Below are 15,019 nucleotides of genomic sequence, written 5' to 3'. Positions count from 1 at the left end.
GACTTTTTGCTTTGTTCTCCCCTATTACACAGTGGTTCGATGATTTGAGCTAGGATGACATGATTCAAAGAATGCACTGAAGTTTAGTGCACATAACATTTACATTCAGTTCCTCAGGCTCCAGCTAAACCCTTCCTGTGATTCTGAGAATTAAAGCACTTCATGTGTTCTCTGTCACTGGACAGACTAGGCATTATTTCTACGATGTTAAATATCAACCACCCCAAAGAAAATTACAGAATCAGATAATCTTTCAATTTCTTGTTTCATTTACAAAATTTATTTGCTGTGGCTGCCATACCAGAGAGATAAGTTCCAAAGAAAAATTTATTAAACAGAAATGGTTTTGTTTTGTTTTGATTTATATGTCATAATAGTGTTGTGACCAGATCCTGCTCTGACAGAATAATTTATTGCCCTAAAATTCAACTACAGGGCATGGGAAGATGCTGCTCTTGCAGAAGACACAAAGTCAGCTCCAGGGTAGCAGATACCATTTTCTAGTCTCAGTGGACCAAAGAGGATTGGTACATGTTCAGAATAACACAGATGTAAATAACAATAAATCTAACAATGTTTTTGCTTAAATAAAACAATAGAAATTTTATACATGCCTAAGGTTGCAAAGAATTCTTCACATGAAAATTTCTTATTCTAGGGACTGACTCATGAATGTTCTTCCCAAGGAGCTGTGATAGTCTTAAAGGGGGTTTCAAGAGACAATGCTTTATGTTTTATACTCTGCAATCCACTGTCATTAAACTTGATGCTGAAATGGCAAGTTCAGAAATGGCAAGAAATAAGGGCATCATCTGAAGCAATTTGCTCTGTTCTTTATTTCTAGAATTGAATTATGCTAGGACTTAAGAACATTGGGGGACAGGGAGATGAAATAAAGAGACACATTTGAAGTTGCAATATGCAATTGTAGTTTTTCTTAATTCTGCTCCCTTAAACTGGACCTGTTGAAGCTTACCTCTATTTTGTGAGTTCAACAGGAAACAAACAGTGTAGCTTTTACTGCCTGTACCATGATGTTCTTACAGAAGACAGACACTATAAAAAGTAAAACTCATTCTGTAAGGTCAGTGACAGAGTGATCTGGTTAGGCTGTTAGGAAAGGATGGCATCCCTGTAATAGAGGCATCTGGCCTCAAATAAAGTCTTCAGGTGATAATTAAATGGTATCTAATACCTGTCCTTACAAAAGCCAATATTTGTATGTTATAGTAGATCCCAGAAATGTTGACTTGAAAAACTTTCTGAGTATTTTCTTGAAATTCTTAACTGTAATAATAATACAAGTAATGTATTTTCTATGAAATGGAATGGGATCCTAGAAATTTGGGACACATACAAATCAGAGTCCTGCTTGTCTTGGAAATAACATGAAGCTTGTTCTGTAAAGGTGAGTGTCATGCTGGAATAGACGCTAAGAAAGTTCCTGTAATACTGTCAAGGGCTGAGGGAAAGCAAGGCTACATTCCTCGGCTCCAATTCCAGTTAATGCTCTGGGTGGAGATGCAAGGCTGGAGAGAAGGCATCCCCACTACTGCTCTGCAGATATCAACATCCCATGCTAATAAGGAACATTAAGGGGGACTCATTCCTTGCCATTTGCCTTTGTCTGAATTCATATATATTCTATTGTTTATGGAAGGTCAAAGGAGAACTAATACAAATTTCAAAAGTCACATAAAGTTCTGTCTGTAAGGCTGATCCTTGAAATTAGATATTAGAGTGTTAAGATTCCTGCAGTGGTGACTCAATGAAAAGACATTATCCCCACACCCGCGGATCCCAGCACGCAGCAGCTCTCTGCTCCCAGACCCGGTGAGAGAGAGACCCAACCACCTGGTCAGGTGGACACTCCTGAGGCTGCAGAGCGGAAGAGACCACCAACACTGCTCACCCCTGCCCACATCCCTGGCCCAAGAGGAAACTGTATAAGGCCTCTGGGCTCCCGTGGGGGAGGGCCCAGGAGTGGCAGGACCCCTGCCAGAGACACCGCCGGACCCTGAAGGAAACAGCCCGGATAAACAGTTCTCTGCACCCAAATCCCGTGGGAGGGAGAGCTAAACCTTCAGAGAGGCAGACAAGCCTGGGAAACCAGAAGAGACTGCTCTCTGCACACACATCTCGGACGCCAGAGGAAAAAGCCAAAGACCATCTGGAACCCTGGTGCACTGAAGCTCCCGGAAGGGGCGGCACAGGTCTTCCTGGTTGCTCTCGCTGCAGAGAGCCCCTGGGCAGCACCCCACGAGCGAACCTGAGCCTCGGGACCACAGGTAAGACCAAATTTTCTGCTGCAAGAAAGCTGCCTGGTGAACTCAAGACACAGGCCCACAGGAACAGCTGAAGACCTGTAGAGAGGAAAAACTACACGCCCGAAAGCAGAACACTCTGTCCCCATAACTGACTGAAAGAGAGGAAAACAGGTCTACAGCACTCCTGACACACAGGCTTATAGGTCAGTCTAGCCACTGTCAGAAATAGCAGAACAAAGTAACACTAGAGATAATCTGATGGCGAGGGGCAAGCGCAGGAACCCAAGCAACAGAAACCAAGACTACATGCCATCATCGGAGCCCAATTCTCCCACCAAAACAAACATGGAATATCCAAACACACCAGAAAAGCAAGATCTAGTTTCAAAATCATATTTGATCATGATGCTGGAGGACTTCAAGAAAGACATGAACACACTTAGGGAAACACAGGAAAACATTAATAAACAAGTAGAAGCCTACAGAGAGGAATCGCAAAAATCCCTGAAAGAATTCCAGGAAAACACAATCAAACAGTTGAAGGAATTAAAAATGGAAATAGAAGCAATCAAGAAAGAACACATGGAAACAACCCTGGATATAGAAAACCAAAAGAAGAGACAAGGAGCTGTAGATACAAGCTTCACCAACAGAATACAAGAGATGGAAGAGAGAATCTCAGGAGCAGAAGATTCCATAGAAATCATTGACTCAACTGTCAAAGATAATGTAAAGCGGAAAAAGCTACTGGTCCAAAACATACAGGAAATCCAGGACTCAATGAGAAGATCAAACCTAAGGATAATAGGTATAGAAGAGAGTGAAGACTACCAGCTCAAAGAACCAGTAAATATCTTCAACAAAATCATAGAAGAAAACTTCCCTAACCTAAAAAAAGAGATACCCATAGACATACAAGAAGCCTACAGAACTCCAAACAGATTGGACCAGAAAAGAAACACCACCCGTCACATAATAGTCAAAACACCAAACACACAAAATAAAGAAAGAATATTAAAAGCAGTAAGGGAAAAAGGTCAAGTAACATATAAAGGGAGACCTATCAGAATCACACCAGACTTCTCGCCAGAAACTATGAAGGTCAGAAGATCCTGGACTGATGTTATACAGACCCTAAGAGAACACAAATGCCAGCCCAGGTTACTGTATCCAGCAAAACTCTCAATTAACATTGATGGAGAAACCAAGATATTCCATGACAAAACCAAATTTACACAATATCTTTCTACAAATCCAGCACTACAAAGGATAATAAATGGTAAAGCCCAACATAAGGAGGCAAGCTATACCCTAGAAGAAGCAAGAAACTAATCGTCTTGGCAACAAAACAAAGAGAATGAAAGCACACAAACATAACCTCACATCCAAATATGAATATAACGGGAAGCAATAATCACTATTCCTTAATATCTCTCAATATCAATGGCCTCAACTCCCCAATAAATAGACATAGATTAACAAACTGGATACGCAATGAGGACCCTGCATTCTGCTGCCTACAGGAAACACACCTCAGAGACAAAGACAGACACTACCTCAGAGTGAAAGGCTGGAAAACAACTTTCCAAGCAAATGGTCAGAAGAAGCAAGCTGGAGTAGCCATTCTAATATCAAATAAAATCAATTTTCAATTAAAAGTCATCAAAAAAGATAAGGAAGGACACTTCATATTCATCAAAGGAAAAATCCACCAAGATGAACTCTCAATCCTAAATATCTATGCCCCAAATACAAGGGCACCTACATACGTAAAAGAAACCTTACTAAAGCTCAAAACACACATTGCACCTCACACAATAATAGTAGGAGATTTCAACACCCCACTCTCATCAATGGACAGATCATGGAAACAGAAATTAAACAGTGATGTCGACAGACTAAGAGAAGTCATGAGCCAAATGGACTTAACGGATATTTATAGAACATTCTATCCTAAAGCAAAAGGATATACCTTCTTCTCAGCTCCTCATGGTACTTTCTCCAAAATTGACCATATAATTGGTCAAAAAACGGGCCTCAACAGGTACAGAAAGATAGAAATAATCCCATGCGTGCTATCGGACCACCACGGCCTAAAACTGGTCTTCAATAACAATAAGGGAAGAATGCCCACATATACGTGGAAATTGAACAATGCTCTACTCAATGATAACCTGGTCAAGGAAGAAATAAAGAAAGAAATTAAAAACTTTTTAGAATTTAATGAAAATGAAGATACAACATACTCAAACTTATGGGACACAATGAAAGCTGTGCTAAGAGGAAAACTCATAGCGCTGAGTGCCTGCAGAAAGAAACAGGAAAGAGCATATGTCAGCAGCTTGACAGCACACCTAAAAGCTCTAGAACAAAAAGAAGCAAATACACCGAGGAGGAGTAGAAGGCAGGAAATAATCAAACTCAGAGCTGAAATCAACCAAGTAGAAACAAAAAGGACCATAGAAAGAATCAACAGAACCAAAAGTTGGTTCTTTGAGAAAATCAACAAGATAGATAAACCCTTAGCCAGACTAACGAGAGGACACAGAGAGTGTGTCCAAATTAACAAAATCAGAAATGAAAAGGGAGACATAACTACAGATTCGGAGGAAATTCAAAAAATCATCAGATCTTACTATAAAAACCTATATTCAATAAAATTTGAAAATCTTCAGGAAATGGACAATTTCCTAGACAGATACCACGTATCGAAGTTAAATCAGGAACAGATAAACCAGTTAAACAACCCCATAACTCCTAAGGAAATAGAAGCAGTCATTAAAGGTCTCCCAACCAAAAAGAGCCCAGGTCCAGACGGATTTAGTGCAGAATTCTATCAAACCTTCATAGAAGACCTCATACCAATATTATCCAAACTATTCCACAAAATTGAAACAAATGGAGCCCTACCGAATTCCTTCTACGAAGCCACAATTACTCTTATACCTAAACCACACAAAGACACAACAAAGAAAGAGAACTTCAGACCAATTTCCCTTATGAATATCGACGCAAAAATACTCAATAAAATTCTGGCAAACTGAATCCAAGAGCACATCAAAACAATCATCCACCATGATCAAGTAGGCTTCATCCCAGGCATGCAGGGATGGTTTAATATACGGAAAACCATCTACGTGATCCATTATATAAACAAACTGAAAGAACAAAACCACATGATCATTTCATTAGATGCTGAGAAAGCATTTGACAAAATTCAACACCCCTTCATGATAAAAGTCCTGGAAAGAATAGGAATTCAAGGCCCAGACCTAAACATAGTAAAAGCCATATACAGCAAACCAGTTGCTAACATTAAACTAAATGGAGAGAAACTTGAAGCAATCCCACTAAAATCAGGGACTAGACAAGGCTGCCCACTCTCTCCCTACTTATTCAATATAGTTCTTGATGTTCTAGCCAGAGCAATCAGACAACAAAAGGAGATCAAAGGGATACAGATCGGAAAACAAGAGGTCAAAATATCACTATTTGCAGATGACATGATAGTATATTTAAGTGATCCCAAAAGTTCCACCAGAGAACTACTAAAGCTGATAAACAACTTCAGCAAAGTGGCTGGGTATAAAATTAACTCAAATAAATCAGTTGCCTTCCTCTATACAAAAGAGAAACAAGCCGAGAAAGAAATTAGGGAAACGACACCCTTCATAATAGACCCAAATAATATAAAGTACCTCGGTGTGACTTTAACCAAGCAAGTAAAAGATCTGTACAATAAGAACTTCAAGACACTGAGGAAAGAAATTGAAGAAGACCTCAGAAGATGGAAAGATGTCCCATGCTCATGGATTGGCAGGATTAATATAGTAAAAATGGCCATTTTACCAAAAGCAATCTACAGATTCAATGCAATCCCCATCAAAATACCAATCCAATTCTTCAAAGAGTTAGACAGAACAATTTGCAAATTCATCTGGAATAACAAAAAACCCAGGATAGCTAAAGCTATCCTCAACAATAAAAGGACTTCAGGGGGAATCACTATCCCTGAACTCAAGCAGTATTACAGAGCAATAGTGATAAAAACTGCATGGTATTGGTACAGAGACAGACAGATAGACCAATGGAATAGAATTGAAGACCCAGAAATGAACCCACACACCTATGGTCACTTGATTTTTGACAAAGGAGCCAAAACCATCCAATGGAAAAAAGATAGCATTTTCAGCAAATGGTGCTGGTTCAACTGGAGGTCAACATGTGGAAGAATGCAGATCGATCCATGCTTATCACCCTGTACAAAGCTTAAGTCCAAGTGGATCAAGGACCTCCACATCAAACCAGACACACTCAAACTAATAGAAGAAAAACTAGGGAAGCATCTGGAACACATGGGCACTGGAAAAAATTTCCTGAACAAAACACCAATGGCTTATGCTCTAAGATCAAGAATCGACAAATGGGATCTCATAAAACTGCAAAGCTTCTGTAAGGCAAAGGACACTGTGGTTAGGACAAAACGGCAACCAACAGATTGGGAAAAGATCTTTACCAATCCTACAACAGATAGAGGCCTTATATCCAAAATATACAAAGAACTCAAGAAGTTAGACCGCAGGGAAACAAATAACCCTATTAAAAAATGGGGTTCACAGCTGAACAAAGAATTCACAGCTGAGGAATGCCGAATGGCTGAGAAACACCTAAAGAAATGTTCAACATCTTTAGTCATAAGGGAAATGCAAATCAAAACAACCCTGAGATTTCACCTCACACCAGTGAGAATGGCTAAGATCAAAAACTCAGGTGACAACAGATGCTGGCGAGGATGTGGAGAAAGAGGAACACTCCTCCATTGTTGGTGGGGTTGCAGACTGGTAAAACCATTCTGGAAATCAGTCTGGAGGTTCCTCAGAAAATTGGACATTGAACTGCCTGAGGATCCAGCTATACCTCTCTTGGGCATATACACGAAAGATGCCTCAACATATAAAAGAGACACGTGCTCCACTATTTTCATCGCAGCCTTATTTATAATAGCCAGAAAATGGAAAGAACCCAGATGCCCTTCAACAGAGGAATGGATACAGAAAATGTGGTACATCTACACAATGGAATATTACTCAGCTATCAAAAACAACGAGTTTATGAAATTCGTAGGCAAATGGTTGGAACTGGAAAATATCATCCTGAGTGAGCTAACCCAATCACAGAAAGACATACATGGTATGCACTCATTGATAAGTGGCTATTAGCCCAAATGCTTGAATTACCCTAGATCCCTAGAACAAACGAAACTCAAGACGGATGATCAAAATGTGAATGCTTCACTCCTTCTTTAAATGAGGAAAAAGAATACCCTTGGCAGGGAAGGGAGAGGCAAAGATTAAAACAGAGACTGAAGGAACACCCATTCAGAGCCTGCCCCACATGTGGCCCATACATATACAGCCACCCAATTAGACAAGATGGATGAAGCAAAGAAGTGCAGACCGACAGGAGCCGGATGTAGATCGCTCCTGAGAGACACAGCCAGAATACAGCAAATATAGAGGCGAATGCCAGCAGCAAACCACTGAACTGAGAATAGGTCCCCTATTGAAGGAATCAGAGAAAGAACTGGAAGAGCTTGAAGGGGCTCGAGACCCCAAAAGTACAACAATGCCAAGCAACCAGAGCTTCCAGGGACTAAGCCACTACCTAAAGACTATACATGGACTGACCCTGGACTCTGACCCCATAGGTAGCAATGAATATCCTAGTAAGAGCACCAGTGGAAGGGGAAGCCCTGGGTCCTGCTAAGACTGAACCCACAGTGAACTAGTCTATGGGGGGAGGGCGGCAATAGGGGGAGGGTTGGGAGGGGAACACCCATAAGGAAGGGGAGGGGGGAGGGGGATGTTTGCCCGGAAACCGGGAAAGGGAATAACACTCGAAATGTATATAAGAAATACTCAAGTTAATAAAAAAAAATCAAAAAAAAAAACAGTACAAACATCACCCAGTAAGACAGAGTGACACAACAAATAGAATAGGCCACAGACATAAGAATGGGGGCAAGATTTGACTGACAATAAGATGCACAGCTGTGTGGATTCCCACAATATGTGGTGGAAGTTATAGAAGCAAGGAGGAGGTAAGAGCTAATACTGAAGAGCTAATACTGGGTAGGGGCATTATGCACAGACAGCCACACCAGACAGCAGAGAGTTATGATGACCTTTGGGCATGGACTGCTATTTCAAACAGTAGCTGACCCTCAGAGGAATATTAGAGGTAGAGCCTGCAGTACTGTGTACCTGTTTCCAGGTAAAATATGACCACTCAACCCTACTACTACTACTTAGCCCTCTCCTTAATATTGTAAAATCCTCTCCTGAGGAAAGAAAGTTAACTTAAATTAAACAAGCACAAAAATAATAGACATGCTACAGGGCATGAGAGAAACGCTACAAGGCCTCAACGCTATGCACGGAACTATAGGCAACCAAAGAATGCTGAGTGGGAGAAAAAGCCTTCCCCAAGGAAGAGCACATCAACTGTCCATTTAACACCAGAAGAAGAGGAAGAGAAGGAGGAAGAGGAGGAAGATGAAGAGGAGGAGGAAGAGAAGGAGGAAGAGGAGGAAGAGGAAGAGGAGGAAGAGAGGGAGGAAGAGAGGAGGAGAAGAGAAACACTGCTAAATGAAGAAAAAATGTAATTAAATCATGCAAGAAATGTATTTGTGTTATAATCACAGTATGACAAACTCTGACCTGATTAGGCAATGGATGATCTCTGACCTGTTCATGGGGGACAGGCCTGGGACTCCTGAACCTGTTTCCTGACTTACTGCTACAACACCATACAGAAAGCAAGAATATAATTTCCTTTCTATGAAACCAAAAGAGAGACAAACAAACACAATTCTACCTCCTACAGAGAAAATAACAGGAAGTGACAATCACTATTCCTTAATATCTCTCAATATCAACGGACTCAATTTCCCAAAAAAAGACATAGACCAACAGAATGGATACATGAAGAGGACCCAGCATTTTGCTGCATGCAGGAAACACACCTCAGAGACAAAGACAGACACTACTACCTCAGAGTAAATAGCTGGAAAACAACTTTCTAAGCAAATGGACCGAAGAAAAAAGTTGGAGTTGCCAGTCTAATATCAAATAAAATTGACTTTCAACAAAAGTCATTAAAAAAGATAAGGAAGGACACTGCATATTCATCAAAGGAAAATCCACCAAGATGAACTCTCAATCCTAAATATCTAGGCTCCAAATGCAAGGACACTTACATTCATAAAATAAACATTACTAAAACTCAAATCACACATTACACCTCATACAGTAATAGTAGAAGATTTCAACACCCCACTCTCAACAATGGACAGATCATGGGAATAGAAATTAAGCAGAGACATAGAGAAACTAATAGAGGTTATGAATCAAAAGGATTTAACAGATATTTATAGAACATTCCATCATAAAACAAAAGGATATACCTTCTTCTCAGCACCTCATAGTAACTCCACAAAAACTGATCATATAATCTGTCACAAAGCAGGCCTCAACAGACACAGAAAGATAGAAATAATCCCATGCATCCAATCAGATAACCACAGAATAAGGCTGGTCTTCAATAACAACAATAATGACAGAAAGCCCACATGTACATGGAAGTTGAACAATTTTTACTCAATGACAACTTGGTCAAGGAAGAAATAAAGAAATTAAAGACTTCTTAAAATTTAATGAAAATGGAGATACAACATGTTCAAACTTATGGGACACAATGAAAGCAGTGATAATAGGAAAACTCATAGTTCTGAGTGCCTGCAAAAAGAAACAAGAGACAGCATTCATCATTAGCTTGACAGCACACCTAAAAGCTCTAGAATAAGAAGAAATAAATACAACCAAGAGTAGAAGAAGGCAGGAAATAAACTCAGAGATGAACTCAACCAAGTAGAATCAAAAAGAACTATACAACGAATCAACAAAACCAGGAGCTGGTTCTTTGAGTAAATCAACAGAATAGATAAAACCTTAGCCAGACTAACCAGAGGTATCTAAATTAACAAAACAAGAAAGGAAACGGGAGACATAACAACAGAATCTCAGGAAATTTAAAAAAATCATCAGATCCTACTACAAAAGCATATATTAAACAAAACTGGAAATCTGGAGGAAATGGAAAAGTTTCTAGCCAGATACGATGTATCAAAGTTAAATCAGGAACAAATAAACTATCTAAACAACCCCATAACTCCTAAAGAAATAGAAGCAGTTATTAAAAGTCTCCTAACCAAAAAGAACCCAGGACCAGATGGGTTTAGTGCAGAATTTTATCAGACCTTCATAGAAGATGTCATACAAATAGCATCCAAATTATTCGACAAAATAGAAACAGATTGAGCACTACCAAATTCCTTTTATGAAGACACAATTACTCTTACACCTAAACTACACAAACACCCAACAAACAAAGAGAATTTCAGACCAATTTCCTTTATGAATATCGACGCAAAAATACTCAATAAAGTTTTTGCAAACACAAACCAAGAACACATCAAAACAATCATCCATCATGATAAGGTAGGCTTCATCCCAGGGATGCAGGTATTGTTTAATATATGGAAATCCATCAACATAATACACTATACAAACAAACTCAATATAAAAACCACATGATCATTTCATTAGATGCTGAGAAAGCATGTGACAAAATTCAACACCTCTTCATGATAAAAAGTCCTGGAAAGATCAGGAATTCAAGGCCCATACATAAACATAGTAAAAGTAATATACAGCAAACTAGTAGCTAACATCAAACTAAATGGAGAGAATCTTGAAGCGATCCCACTAAAATGAGGTACTAGACAAGACTGCCCACTTTCTCCCTACATATTCAATATAGTACTCGAAGTCCTAGTTAGAGCAATCAGACAGTGAAAGTAGGTCAAAGTGATTCAAATTGGAAGGAAAGAAGTCAGACTATGACTATTTGCAGATGATATGATAGTATACTTAAGTATACTTATATTTTGTGGTCACAGAAGTTCCACCAGAGAACTACTCAACCTGATAAACAACTTCAGCCAATTGTCTGGGTATAAAATTAACTCAAACAAATCATTAGCCTTCCTCTACTTAAAGGATAAACAGGCTGAGAAAGAAATTAGGGAAATGACACCCTTCACCATAGTCCCAAATAATATAAAGTATCTTGGTATGACTTTAACCAAGCAAGTGAAAGATCTGTAAGACAAGAACTTTAAGTCTCTGAAGAAAGAAATTGAAGATCTCAGAAAATGGAAAGATCTTCCATGCTCATGGATTGGCAGGATTAATACAGTAAAAATGGCCATTTTGCCAGGAGCACTTTACAGATTCAATACAATCCCCATCAAAATTCCAACTCAATTCTTTATAGAGATAGAAATAGCAATTTGCAAATTCATTTTGAATAACAAAAAACCTAGGATAGCAAAAACTATACTACCTGTATAGTATTGGTACAGAGACAGGCAGGTAGATCAGAGGAACAGGATTGAAGACCCAGAAAGGAACCCACACACCTATGCTCACTTGATCTTTGACAAAGGAGCTAAAACCATCCAATGGAAGAAAGATATTATTTTCAACAAATGGTGCTGGTTCAACTGGGGTCAGCATGTAGAAGAATACAAATCGATCCATTCTTATCATCCTTTACAAAGCTTAAGTCCAAGTGGATCAAGGACCTCCACATCAAACCAGATATACTCAAACTAATAGAAAAAAAGTGGGGAAGATTCTTGAACTCATGGGCACTGGAGAAAATTTCCATAACAGAACACCAATGGCTTATGCTCTAAGATCAAGAATCGACTAACGGGACCTCATAAAACTGCAAAGCTTCTGTAAGGAAAGAGACACTGTCATTAGGACAAAATGACAACCAACAGATTGGGAAAAGATCTTTACCAATCCTACAACTGATAGAGGGCTTATATCCAAAATGTACAAAGAATCCAGATGTTAGATTCCAGAGAGCGAAATAACCCTATTAAAAAATGGAGTACAGAGCTAAACAAAAAATTCTCTGTTGAGGAATATCGAATGGCGAGAAGCGCCTAAAGAAATGTTCAACATCCTTAGTCATCAGGGAAATGCGAATCAAAACAACCCTGAAATTTCACCTCACACCAGTCAGAATAGCTAAGATCAAAAACTAAGGTGACAGCAGATGCTGGTAAGGATGTGGAGAAAGAGGAACACTCCTCCATTGTTGGTGGGACTGCAGACTGGGACAAACTCTCTGAAAATCAGTCTGGAGGTTCTTCAGAAAATTGGACATTCCACTACCTGAGGACACAGCAATACCTCTCCTGGAAATATAGTCAAAAGATGCTCCAACATACAACAAAGAATCATGCTCCACTATGTTCATAGTGGCCTTATATATAATGGCCAGAAGCTGGAAAGAAACCAGATGCCCTTCAACAGAGGAATGGATTCAAAAATATGGTACATCTACACAATCGAGTTCTACTCAGCTATCAAAAACAATGACTTCGTGAAGTTCATAGGCATTTGAATGAACTAGAAAATATCATCCTGAATGAGGTAACCCAAAAACAGAAAAACACACATGGTATGTACTCACTGATAAGTGGATATTAGTCCAAAAGCTTGAATTACCCAAGATGCAATCCACAGACCACAGGAAGCTCAAGAAGAAGGATGACCATAATGCGGATGCTTCCCCTTCTTCTTAAAAGTGGGAACAAAAACATCCATAGGAGGGTATATGTAGGCAAAGTGTAGAGCAGACACTGAAGGAACAGCTATTCAGAGCCCGCCCCACATGTGATGTGGCCTACATATATATCCACCAAAACTTGATAAGATTGATGAAGCTAAGAAGTGCATGCTGAAAGGAACTAGATATAGATCTCTCCTGAGAGACACAACCAGAGCATGTCAAATATAGAGGTAAATGGTAGCAGCAAGCTACTGAACTGTGAATGGGATTCCCTTTGGGGAAATTAGAAGAAGAATTGAAAGAGCTGAAGGGGCTTGCAACCCCATAATAAAAACAATGCCAACCAACGAGAGCTTGCAGGGACTAAACCACTACCCAAAAACTATACATGGACTGACCCTGGGCTCCAATTGCATATGTAGCATTGAATAGCCTTGTTGGGGCACCAGTGGAAGAGGAAGCCCTTGGTCCTGCCAAGGTTGGACCCCCAGTGCAAGGGAATGTTTGGGGGCTGTAAAGGGGGGTTAACTGGGGGAACAGAAGTATGGGGGAGGGGTGGGAATGGGGGATTATGGACAGGAAACCGGGAAAGCAAATAACATTTGAAATGTAAATATAAAATATCCAATATAAAGTGGAAATTTTTTTTAAAAAAGTATTTGTGTTGTAATCACAGTAAGACAAACTCTGACTTGATTAGGCAATGAATGATCTCTGACCTACTCATGGGGACAGGCCACTTGATTTCTGAACCTCTTCCTTGGCTTCCTGCTACAACCTCAGGTCCAGCATTTTTGTAAATGTCCCCAAGATGTTGTTATAAGGATCCAAGAGTCAATATAGCAGCTGCGGCCTGTGCACAAAACATTACTGCCTCTCTATGCAGACCTCATCTTTCTAGATTTGTTTCATAGAGGTCTGCTTGTCTCCTGTCACCCATAGAAAGGCTAATCTGCATGGTATAGCAGTTGACTAGTTTAAGTCAGCCACCAAAGTTTCTTGCTACAGGAAGAGATATTTAGCCATCTCTCTCAAGGTAAAGATAAACTAGTAAGACTTCATTCTGCTCTTTTATAAAAAAAACTTTGCTTTTATGTGTAACTATTTTAGAAAGGTGGGAACAATTCCCTCTGAGAAGGATTATTTGGTCTTCAATGCGTTGAGTATCATCAGCCTTTTAATTTTTCTCACAGAGCACAGCATGCTTGATACCACCATTGTGACTGGTTAAGAACAAACTCCAGGTTTAGCACCTTAGTCAGCCTAGGGGTAAATTTTTCACCTTTTCTTCTCTTGTCCTTAACTTATAGTTATCTCTTTATCTGATACTTATAGTTTTGAAGTATGACATTGCAAGAAATGAAGGCATGGATGAAGCACTAGCCCAATTTGTCTTTGGGCATGCTATGATCCATATGATATCAAATCACTTTTCTTTGGCTTTAGTATCAGATACTCTGTGGGCAATGTTCATTAGTAAGAAGAAAATAGGTTAGTATTTACTCCATCTGCTGATGAAAGTGAAGAAGATCTGTCTTTTGTGAACAACAAAAGGCAACCATTGATTTAATTCAATTAAGGTCACCAAGTTCAAACTTCTATGCAGCCACCAAGTGATATTTCAAAACCAAAGCTACACTTGTCCTCTTCTGTATCGGGCACTGCAAAATAACTTGATTCTCTAATGTTACTTTTGGACAGTTCTGAGACCTAGTTAACTAATATCTTTGATCTATTTGTCCAATAGTGTTCATTTTATCAATTTTGAAAAGGATACATCAACAAGTAATAAGAAGTGATCTGTCATCTATTTCTATCTATCTATCTATCTATCTATATCTATCTATCTATCTATCTATCTATCTATCTATCATCTGTCTATCATCAACCTATATAATTTATTAAATATTGAGAATCTTATTAAAAGGAGAAATAGAGGAAAAGGGAGAATTTTTAACTTGAAGTAAAAGAAGTTGAAAAGAGTTAAGATGCCAGAAGCTGCTTTTTCTGAGGTTTAACTCCCATCACTAGGTTTGGCCCTG

Source organism: Rattus norvegicus, chromosome 18, assembly GCF_021556685.1.
Source record: "Rattus norvegicus strain SHRSP/BbbUtx chromosome 18, alternate assembly SHRSP_T2T, whole genome shotgun sequence".
Taxonomy (NCBI): Eukaryota; Metazoa; Chordata; class Mammalia; order Rodentia; family Muridae; genus Rattus; species Rattus norvegicus.
This window is presented reverse-complemented; position numbering follows the sequence as displayed.